This window comes from Diprion similis, chromosome 3 (genome assembly GCF_021155765.1).
Source record: "Diprion similis isolate iyDipSimi1 chromosome 3, iyDipSimi1.1, whole genome shotgun sequence".
Lineage (NCBI taxonomy): Eukaryota > Metazoa > Arthropoda > Insecta > Hymenoptera > Diprionidae > Diprion > Diprion similis.
Window position 1 is genome coordinate 18,763,118 of NC_060107.1, and position 10,781 is coordinate 18,773,898.

Below are 10,781 nucleotides of genomic sequence, written 5' to 3' on the forward strand. Positions count from 1 at the left end.
TGCTACAGTTTGAGAGAACGAAAATGATGTAACCAGTCAAGTTGCTAGCCGGAAAGGATCTACCGCAAGGCACTGTGATTTGAACTACAATTTGTTAGATGACTAGCATAGTCACATTGCTAGAGTAATTGGCGCGCGAAACGGAATATTATTAAGGTGTTATACACGGTCAAACCGAGAACCAATTAACCAAGTTTGATATTTTAACCGGTTAGATCAGCAAAATTGGCTCACTAGCATGATATTCGGTATACCTACCGATTCGATTTATGGAGAGGGTGTACGGCCTTACACAAATTATTCCGACTAGTGAACAAGTCTATTTCTACAAGCGGCATTCTTACAGGTACGTTTCTACAAATCGCGGTCCTACGGGTTTGTTTCTCCAGAGATTCAATTTGAGGAATGAGGATCAATTCTACAAAAATAAGAAATTAGGAATTCACATCAGAAGTGATCCTGCACTAATTATTCTACAGGAAAATTCTTCTTCGGAATATTGTTCTACAGAACGTTTTTACACAAAAAATTTTCCAACGAAGTGTTTTCTTGTTTCACACATTTAACGTAATACCCGTTCAATAGAACACACTTTCAACACACCCGTAAATTCAACACAAATAATTCAAAGCGAATAGTAATAAATTGACGATTAAACGTACGATCTTTGGTAGTCGATGATTGTTCTGAATGCGGAATCTATCAAATACAATCCATGCCAACACATTCTACAGAACAATATTCTGCAGCAAAATATTTCTGTACAAAAGATTGCCTTTTTGAAATCAAGAGCGGACAACAATCCGGTGCCCCCCTCTCCTAACCATGGCTAGCAGGGAAGAGGCGTAAGGCATATACGTATTTATGCAAATTATGCAAATTTCTGTCTCGCGTCTCGCATAACTCGCGCAGACAACAATCCCCCCTCCTGCCATCACCCGCCCATCGCTAGCGCAAGGTGCATGGCCATGCAATGTATGCGTGTGTATAACGTCTGTGCTGCGTCGCTTACCCCGTTCCTCCTCCGTGCCTCACTCCAACCAATCCGCGACAATTGGAAGAGCTGTACACAATATATGTATATGTCTGCCAACGAAGAATTGTAACGCTTTCTCAATCGTAAAAATTTTATTAAAATAAATAAATATTATATTAAATGAGAACAATATTTCCCTCTCATTTCCCACAGTTATTTTCAGACTACATATTTTATCAGCTCCTTCTGACTCCTTTTTAATTTCGCTTTCTAATTTTGAAATAATATTTGGTATGCAGTATGCTTAATATCGTTCGAAACAATATATCACTTGGGATCATTTTCCTATTCTACATGGCCAAACCAGCCGTACTTTATATTGCCAAAATAATGAAACGTCGTGTGCTACGAGGAATTGAATTATGCTCGGCTATTTTTTTTAGTATGTGCAGTTTGTTGAAATCTATGCAGTATTTTGTCATTTACAATATTTTAATATTCATTATATTATCGGCAAACCCCACCGCTGTAATACTGTAAGTAGTTATTTAGTATGCTTTTGTGTAGTTATTTGCCACAAAATTTTCTCAGTGCTGGCAAGACTGTCGTGCCTCTCTGTCTCTCATCTTAGGCAATTAGAAGACCCATACACCATATAGTCATGTCTGCCAACGAAGAATTGAAACCCTCTTTGCTAGAACTCCGTCGAACTGATGCACTCTGTAAATTACATCGATAGCGAACAGACTAACTGTAACCCATGGGTGAAAAAGTAATTTAAGAACCACAAATTTGGAGAAATAAATTTATTTAATAAATTATCTGACTAGATGTGAATTTAGTTTAATTGTAGAAGCAGTAAATATTGTTCCCTCGCCTGCCCCGCTGCCGGACCACCGCCGTATTCCTTTGGTCTTCTATTACACCAGCGGTATCTATAATATGAAATACGTAAATAATAGCCTATGAATAACAATAATACGAAACCAAAGAGTGGTAAATCTTGACCTCAATAGTATGTTTGAAGGGGGAATTCTTGGAGATTTGGTCAATGAAATGCAACTAAAAATGAGCTGACGTTTCGGCCGGAAGGAGAGCCCTCCTCAGAACGAATAACAATTTATTAACTATCAAAAAAACGAAATTGCAGCAAGGGTAATTACAATTCAATGTTATCACAGTGCAAGTTGATATTATATCGAAAAAATTATATAAGTGGGTTGTACCCAGAATTAGCAGAAGTAAAACATTACCTTAAACAACATTAGGCAGCATTAATAAGAGCATCATGAAAAGCACTCATCGTGCAATAAACCGCAGTCGCGTTACAAAGTCATCGAGCATTGAGATATTTACAGTATATACACTGTTAAAGAGAAAACATAAAAGAATTATAAACTAACATACGTGAACAAGCATGTTACATGTGCAACCATGGAGAATACATAGTTTTTGAGATATAAAGTACAGTTTTTTTTACATAACCTCTAAGCTAACATTACCTTATTCATTGAGAAAAGGCTCGAATCAGTTACACAGCCAGGGACATTTAATATCAGGAAAAGGCTCACCGAAATAGATATTCTTATTGATGAAATTTGACCTAAGCCAACCTGAAGCTAGTTTATTGACCTTTGTTTGTAAGGTGCTACAGCGATCAAATTTAACGACCTCATACGTGTTAGAATCAGAGAGCTGTTGTAACATTGAATTATTATTAACTTAGTAGTTAGAGCTATTAAATTGTCCTCCCCTGAGTCCCATGAGAAAAATGTGGCTCTTATTTATACGGCCTTAAAATGGAATGATTATCCAGCTAACCTTCTACACAAAAACATTATTAGTTGATGCACTTTTTTGAACAATACCAATAGTAACCCGCCTCCAACTTTTTCGAACCCTGGTAACAGTGCTACTACTACATTTATCTCTACTCCGTATGTCTCGGGTCTTTTCGAATCTCTTAATAGGTTACTTGCAAAACATAAGGTCAAATTTGTAGGAAAAAATGCACACGATTTACAATGCCTTTTTGATTCTGGTAAAGATAAAATTCCTAAAGGTAAACGCTAGAATATCGTTTACAAAATTCCATGTAGTAATTGCGAGCAAGTTTATATAGGCCAAACTGAGCGACACCTAGATACCAGGCTCAAAGAACATAAAAGAAATATCTCTGAAATTAAGGAACGACATACCGCCCTAACTGAGCATGCTATCAACCTAGATCATACTTTCAAATATGAGAAGACTAATAAACTTTGTGATAACGCAGGTGGCGGGGGGGTCAAACCCCCCGTTCGGGATGTGACGACCCCGCGTACATCGAGTAAGTCAAGGGGGACTGAAGTCGGCACAGGCCCGACGGATGGCCCCCGAGGCGACCTCAGGGGCCGTGCTTGTGTTCCGGCACGGTACGGGGAGTCGCGCCCCCGAGAGACCCTTAGCATCCAGGAACGTTTATGGAGATGCACAAGGGTAACAACGTTATACTTCGGGTGGTAGCCCCTGCACAGGGGAAATCCACCCTGGGTTCCGATCGGGTGAAAGCCCCGGTGGCCCATGGCAGCGGCATGGATTCTGGGGGCCGCAAATTGTGCAAAGACCTGGCGACAAACACTGCGACGAAGACGACTGACACGAGAACAGTAAAAGCGGACAGGACGACACTGGGACAACCACGACGAGACAGGACGGACAGCGTGTCGAGCACAGGCGGCGGAGCGAGTTGCGCTCCCGCTGCATCCATAGTCGGCACGGAAACACGAATCACGGACGATATGGACCTGACGGACATAATGTTTTTGATTCACAGGACAGCGACAGGGATGGCCGAGGCAGCGGCCAGCCAAAAAAACATGAGTATGTCCGTGAAACTCGGCATAAAGACGATCCTAGAGGCTGCCGACGTTGCGCTGAACAGGCGCAACAGAGCAGTCTCGACGAAACACAAGACGGACAACGAGACGACGGAAACGGACGCCCAGACGGAACAGCGGACGCGAAACACTCCACGGACGAAACGAAAACGGGAAGCGACTGGAACCACTCCGGAGACCTCCCAAAAAAGGCCAACGGCCGTGGAACCAGCCGCCGACTGGCAAACGGTGATAAAAAAACAGACCAAGACAAAACGGAAGACGCGGACGGATGGGACGAACCCGACGACGGACAGGACGACCGGGGCTGAAGGGCGCGGAGCGGCTCCCCAGCAATGGGGGACGGCTGTGCTCGTCAAACCCGGAATAGACAGGACGTACTCCGACATCGTGAAGAGGATACGGGCCACGGTAGATCCTGCGAAGAGCCACGTTGGGCTGACGACTCTCACAAAGACGAAGAATGGTCTGTGTCTTCTGAAGATAAAGACAGACGCCAACGGACGAGACGATTTTCGACGCGCCCTACAGGACGCGGTCGGCGACGCAGGCAACGTCAGGGCCGGGGTCTCCAGAGTACAACTGGAGATCATGGACCTTGACTGTATCACGACCAGCGACGACGTGATACAGGCACTGCGACGAGAGACGGGACAAGACGCGGACTTCGGAGTCCACATCTTTAGTCCAAACCGAGCCGAGCAGTATATGGCTGTCTGCGACCTTGAATCGCACGAAGCCAAGGCGCTGCTTGGCAAGGGACGGATCGGGATTGGATGGGTAGGTTGCCGCGTCCGACAAAGACTGAACGTGACGAAATGCCACAAGTGCCTTGGCTACGGCCACACGAGGGCAAACTGCACGGACGAGGACTGGACTGAGTGCTACAGAAAGTGCGGCCAAACGGGACACTTCGCGACGGACTGTAAGAACAGACCAAACTGCCCACTGTGCTCCAAGGCGGGACACGGGGATGCGGCGCACTTTTCAGGCTCTGGAAGGTGCGCTGTGTACCGAGTTGCGCTGGAGGAGTGCAGAAAGCAGGTCGGACGATGGACAGGATAGTTCAGGGCAACCTGAACCGCAGTAGAACAGCAGACATGCTACTACCACAGATAGCGGACGAACATGACGCCGACATTCTGATCCGGTGCAAGTCGTACAGGGTGCGACGAACAAAGGATTGGATTACGAACGAGACTGAGACAGCGGCTATCTGGGTGAGGGGCACCGCCCGAGCCCGGACAGCCGCTCGTGGAGTAGGAGACGACTACGTCTGGGCTAGGGTGGGCGCTGTCACTTACGTCAGCGTATACCTGACCCCAAACTGCGCTGCGGCGGAGTTCGTGGCGAAGGTTGCGCTCCTTGAAGACGGACTCAGGGACCTGCCCGGGGACCTCGTGGTCGCGGGGGACTTTAACGCGAGGGTGATCGAGTGGGGCATGACTGAGACGAACAGACGCGGACGGCTGCTGCTGGAGATGACCGCAAGGCTGGACCTGGTAGTGGCAAACACGGGAAACGTACGAAGTACAGACGGCCATGATTTGGAGACTCCATCCCGGACGTAACGATGACGACGGACAGGATCCTGCCACGGGTAGGGCGGTGGCGGGTGCTCGAGGGCTACACGGCCAGCGATCATCAGTACATCGTCTTCGAAGTGGCAGGAGAGACGACGACGAAACGGACAAGGATCCAGCACCCCCCGCGGTGGAACATAGACAAACTCGGTGCGCACAAGTTTTCGGTGGAACTGGCGAAAGCCGGCCCCGATTACCGACGTTCCCCCGGAGCTGACTGGCCGGCAAAGGGCGGAGCGACTGGCAGCCGAGACGGCCAAACTGACGACATGACTGTGCAATAGCACAATGCCGAAACGACGGTACGGACGTAACAGACAGCCAAAGTACTGGTGGACCGACGAAATAGCCGAGTTGCGGAAGAGCTGCTTGGCGAAACGAAGACGGGTGACTAGGGCTGGCGGGAGACCCGAAAGGGAAACCCGCCAGGCCGAGTACAAGACGGCACGGAAACAACTGACGGACGCCATCAGGGACCGTAAGACGCGATGCCGGAAGAAGCTCTGCAAGGAGGTGGACCGCGACCCCTGGGTGCCGGTTACAAGATTGTGACTGGTAGGCTGGGGGCCCGGATCCTGCCAGAACTCAAGGACGCTGAAACCGCACGACGGATCGTAGACGGACTGTTTCCGACGCACCCGACGCGGACAGACGCGACGAACGACGACGAGACGGCGCTGTCCCCCGTCTTTACTGCTGAGGAGCTCGTCGGAGCGGCCAAGGCAATGAGGATGGGTAAGGCGCCAGGACCGGACGGGGTACCGGCGGAGGTTCTCCGGCTGATGGCAAGCCTGAGGCCGGAGATACTTCTCGACCTTTACAACACGTGCCTCACGACAGGGACTTTCAGCGACCGGTGGAAGACGGCAAAGCTGGTCCTTATCCCTAAGGGTAAGGGCGACCCCAGCGCACCGTTGGCCTACCGGCCGTTGAGCTTACTAGACACGACGGGGAAACTTTTTGAACAGTTACTGCGACCACGACTGACGGACGCAATACAGAAAGGAGGAGGAGTGTCAGACCGACAGTTTGGCTTCCGGAGGGGTCGATCGACGATCGGAGCGATCCAGGAGATGGTCGACTCCTTCCGGGAGACAGACAGACACTGCCACGCAGCGCGACCTATCGTGCTGCTGGCGCCACTGGACGTCAGGAACGCCTTCAACTCGGCCAGGTGGGTGGACATCCTGGAGTCGCTGAGAGGCAACTTCGGGGTCCCACCTTACCTGCCCCGGGTTGTGGAAGACTACCTTCGGAACAGACGACTGACGTACGGAACGACCGAAGGTCAAGTGACGCGACAGATCGCCGCGGGGGTCGCCCAAGGATCCATACTGGGACCTGACTTTTGGAACGGGATCTACGACAGCCTGCTGAGACTGGAGCTCCCGCTCAGCGTTCGCCTATAGCCCAATCGAATTAGTCCAAAATCGGCCAAAACCCGTTAAAAATTCATATCAGCAATTTTCTTTCAGAAATCGTTAGGGGGGGTCACTAGGAGTCTACATTTCGATTTTCGACCGCCTCCACTTCTTGCTGCCTCCGCCATCTTGAATTTAAGGGGTAAATTTTGTATCTTAAATAACTCGTTTATTTTCAATTTAACATGAAAAATGGTCATTACAAAAGTTGTTTAGAATTGAATTGTCTACAAGTTTGATCCTTGTCAATTTTTCCGTAGGATTGATATTTTTCGATTTACACCCGAAAAAAGGGGTCGAATTTTTGTTTATCGAATAACTCGTTTATTTTCAATTTAGCACGAAAAATAATTATTACCAAAGTTGTTTGTAATTGAATTTCCTACCATTTTTGTCCTTATCAATTTTCTCGTAGGATCAATATTTTTCGACGTAGACCTGAAAAGAGGTGGGGGTGAAATTTTGTTTATCGAATAACTCGTTTATTTTTCATTTTACACGAAAAATGTTTACCATCGAAGTTGTTTGTAATTGAATTTCCTACCATTTTTGTCCTTATCAATTTTCTCGTAGGATCGATATTTTTCGACGTAGACCTGAAAAGAGGTGGGGGTGAAATTTTGTTTATCGAATAACTCGTTTATTTTTCATTTTACACGAAAAATGTTTACTATCAAAGTTGTTTGAAATTAAATTTACTACCATTTTTTTCCTCATCATTTTTTCCGTAGGATCGATATTCTTCTATTTAAACCTGAAAAGAGGTGGGAGGGGAACCGAAATATTCTATTATCTCGTTTATTATTGATTCTTTCGCATAAACGATAATAAACTGACTGTCCGAAAATTTAATTTGCGACGACTTTGATGCTGCCTTTTTTTAAGATTTATATTTTTGGGATATACGCTCATGGTAAAGGGAAAGAGGGGTGTAAATGAACCGTTTTTCGAACTGTAAAACTTTTGCAATGAAAAAAATGAACGTTTATTTTTGTACGATACATTTCAGAAAAACCTTCGAAATTCAAATTATGCAGGTTTAGAACGTTTAGACGATGGTTCGGCCAAACTCGAGTCGTCTGAATCTTCCTCATCATTGTCGATAACCACGTCCAGAAACTCAGAAGGGTCAATGGTCACTTCTTCCGACGGTAGATTATCGGTATCATGGACGTCTTCTTCATCAAGCAGCTCTCGAATTGCGACGACGTTTTCGCATGTTTCTCCGCTGCAGTTATGGCACAACACAGAACATTTCAGTCCTGCTTTGCGGCAACCACACATTTTCCCGCATCTCGTTTTGCATTTGCAAGAAATTGTCTTGAGCAATGATTCTGGTGCTGGATTAAAAATGATGAGGAGAAAAATGGTAGTAAATTTAATTTCAAACAACTTTGATAGTAAACATTTTTCGTGTAAAATTGAAAAAAAAGAGTTATTTGAGAAACAAAAATTCCACCCCCTCTTTGTACGTCTTAATCGAAAAATATCGATCCTACGAGAAAATTGATAAGGACAAAAATGGTAGGAAATTCAATTACAAACAACTTCGATGGTAAACATTTTTCGTGTAAAATGAAAAATAAACGAGTTATTCGATAAACAAAATTTCACCCCCACCTCTTTTCAGGTCTACGTCGAAAAATATTGATCCTACGAGAAAATTGATAAGGACAAAAATGGTAGGAAATTCAATTACAAACAACTTTGGTAATAATTATTTTTCGTGCTAAATTGAAAATAAACGAGTTATTCGATAAACAAAAATTCGACCCCTTTTTTCGGGTGTAAATCGAAAAATATCAATCCTACGGAAAAATTGATAAGGATCAAACTTGTAGACAATTCAATTCTAAACAACTTTTGTAATGACCATTTTTCATGTTAAATTGAAAATAAACGAGTTATTTAAGATACAAAATTTACCCCTTAAATTCAAGATGGCGGAGGCAGCAAGAAGTGGAGGCGGTCGAAAATCGAAATGTAGACTCCTAGTGACCCCCCCTAACGATTTCTGAAAGAAAATTGCTGATATGAATTTTTAACGGGTCAAAACCTAATCCGATTGGGCTACTAGTCGCTTACGCTGACAACGTGGCGGCGGTGATAGTCGAGCGCACTCCAGACTTGGCACAATACGTACTAAACCAGAAGATGAGACGAGTCGGACGGTGGATGACTGACCACGGACTGCAACTCGCAACGCAAAAGACAGAACGGGTGCTCCTCACCAGAAGACGCATACCGACCACACTACGCATGACGGTCGGAACGGACAAGATCGAAACCAGAGGGGAAGTCAAGTACCTGGGGGTGAGCCTGCATACGAAGATGACCTTCTGGCCTCACATACAACGGACAGCTCAGAAGGCGGCCGAAAGGATAGCATCCCTAAGCCGCCTGATGGCAAACACGAACGGACCGAGACCGAGGAAACGGAGACTTCTAATGTCCACCACACACTCGATTCTGCTTTACGGAGCGGGGATCCGGGCAGATTCCCTAAAGACTACGAAATACTGTCACGCAATGACGACGGTACAGAGACGGAGCGCGTTGAGGATTGCTTGCTCCTATCTGACGGTCTCAGCAGAGGCTGTTCTGGTGGTGGCGGGCGTGATTCCTATAGACCTTCTTGCGTTCGAGCGTAGGAGGGTCTACGGAAAAGACGCGGAGTCGACCCGACGGGACGCGGCAACGACGGAAAGATACGCGACGATACAGACGTGGCAAGAACGTTGGACGGAAGAAACGACGGCAAACTGAACGAGACGACTTATTAAGGACCTCAGACCGTGGATCCAGAGGGGGTTCGGGGATGTAAACTTTTACGTCACCCAGCTTCTGACGGGCCACGGTTACTTCAGACGGTACTTACATAACATGAACCGAGTACGGACGCCCAACTGTACGTACTGCGGACACGGACGAGACGACGCGGAACACACGTTCTTTGAATGTGACCGCTGGACAGAACAGCGACAGAGACTTGAGACGGTCGTGAGAGGTATTACTCACGACAACATTGTCGGGGTGATGCTCTACAGTACGGAAAGGTGGCAACTCGTTGCCACCTACACAGAGACAATCTTACGACGTAAGAACGCGGACGGCTGCCTGACGTAACATGACTGACGGACGGCTCGCACTGAACGGACGGACAGACTGACAAGACATACACAGACAGAGCCTCCAGCTAGAAGTAATATCATCATAGTTCCTGGCTAGGGGCATTGTACAGGAGGTAGCGGTTTTGTGGGTAGGCCACCCTGGAGTCCCACATCCGCGCTAGCCCGTATGACTGGAGTGAATCCGTAACTTGGATTTCGCAACTCCTCGAAAAGAAAAAAAAATATATTTACTTTGTGACGAACCGAATTATTATGAGAGATTATTACTAGAGATGTGCAATATAGTGGGACATACACGCTCTGTTAATCTTCGACAGGATGTCGAACACCTCAGTTACTTGTACTCACCCCTGATTACCGGTTCCATGTCTCACATCATTTCCACTTCCTCCTCTACTCATCGCCACGTTTAGTGAGGCCACTTTTTCCCGTGTTCCTCTTTCATATTCACTAATCAAATAATTTCGGTAATGGAGGCGTGGGAATTACGCATCCCATTGTTCCTTTTTTCGGTGAGCCTTTGCCTGATATTAAATGTCTCTGGCTGTATAACTGATTCGAGCCTTTTCTCAATGAATAAGGTAATGTTAGCTTAGAGGTTATGTAAAACAACTGTACTTTATATCTTAAAAACCATGTATTCTCCAAGGTTGCACATGTAACATGTCACAACTTGTTCACGTATGTTAGTTTATAATTCTTTTATGTTTCCTCTTTAACAGTGTATATACTGTAAATATCTTAATGCTCGATGACTTTGTAACGCGACTGCGGTTTATTGCACGATGAGT

At 46.2% G+C, this 10,781-nt stretch overlaps 1 pseudogene; it reads left to right on the plus strand.

The window, feature by feature from the left end:
• Window positions 1-1,637: 1,637 nt before the first annotated feature.
• LOC124404728 lies at window positions 1,638-10,403 on the plus strand (annotated as a pseudogene).
• Window positions 10,404-10,781: the final 378 nt, after the last annotated feature.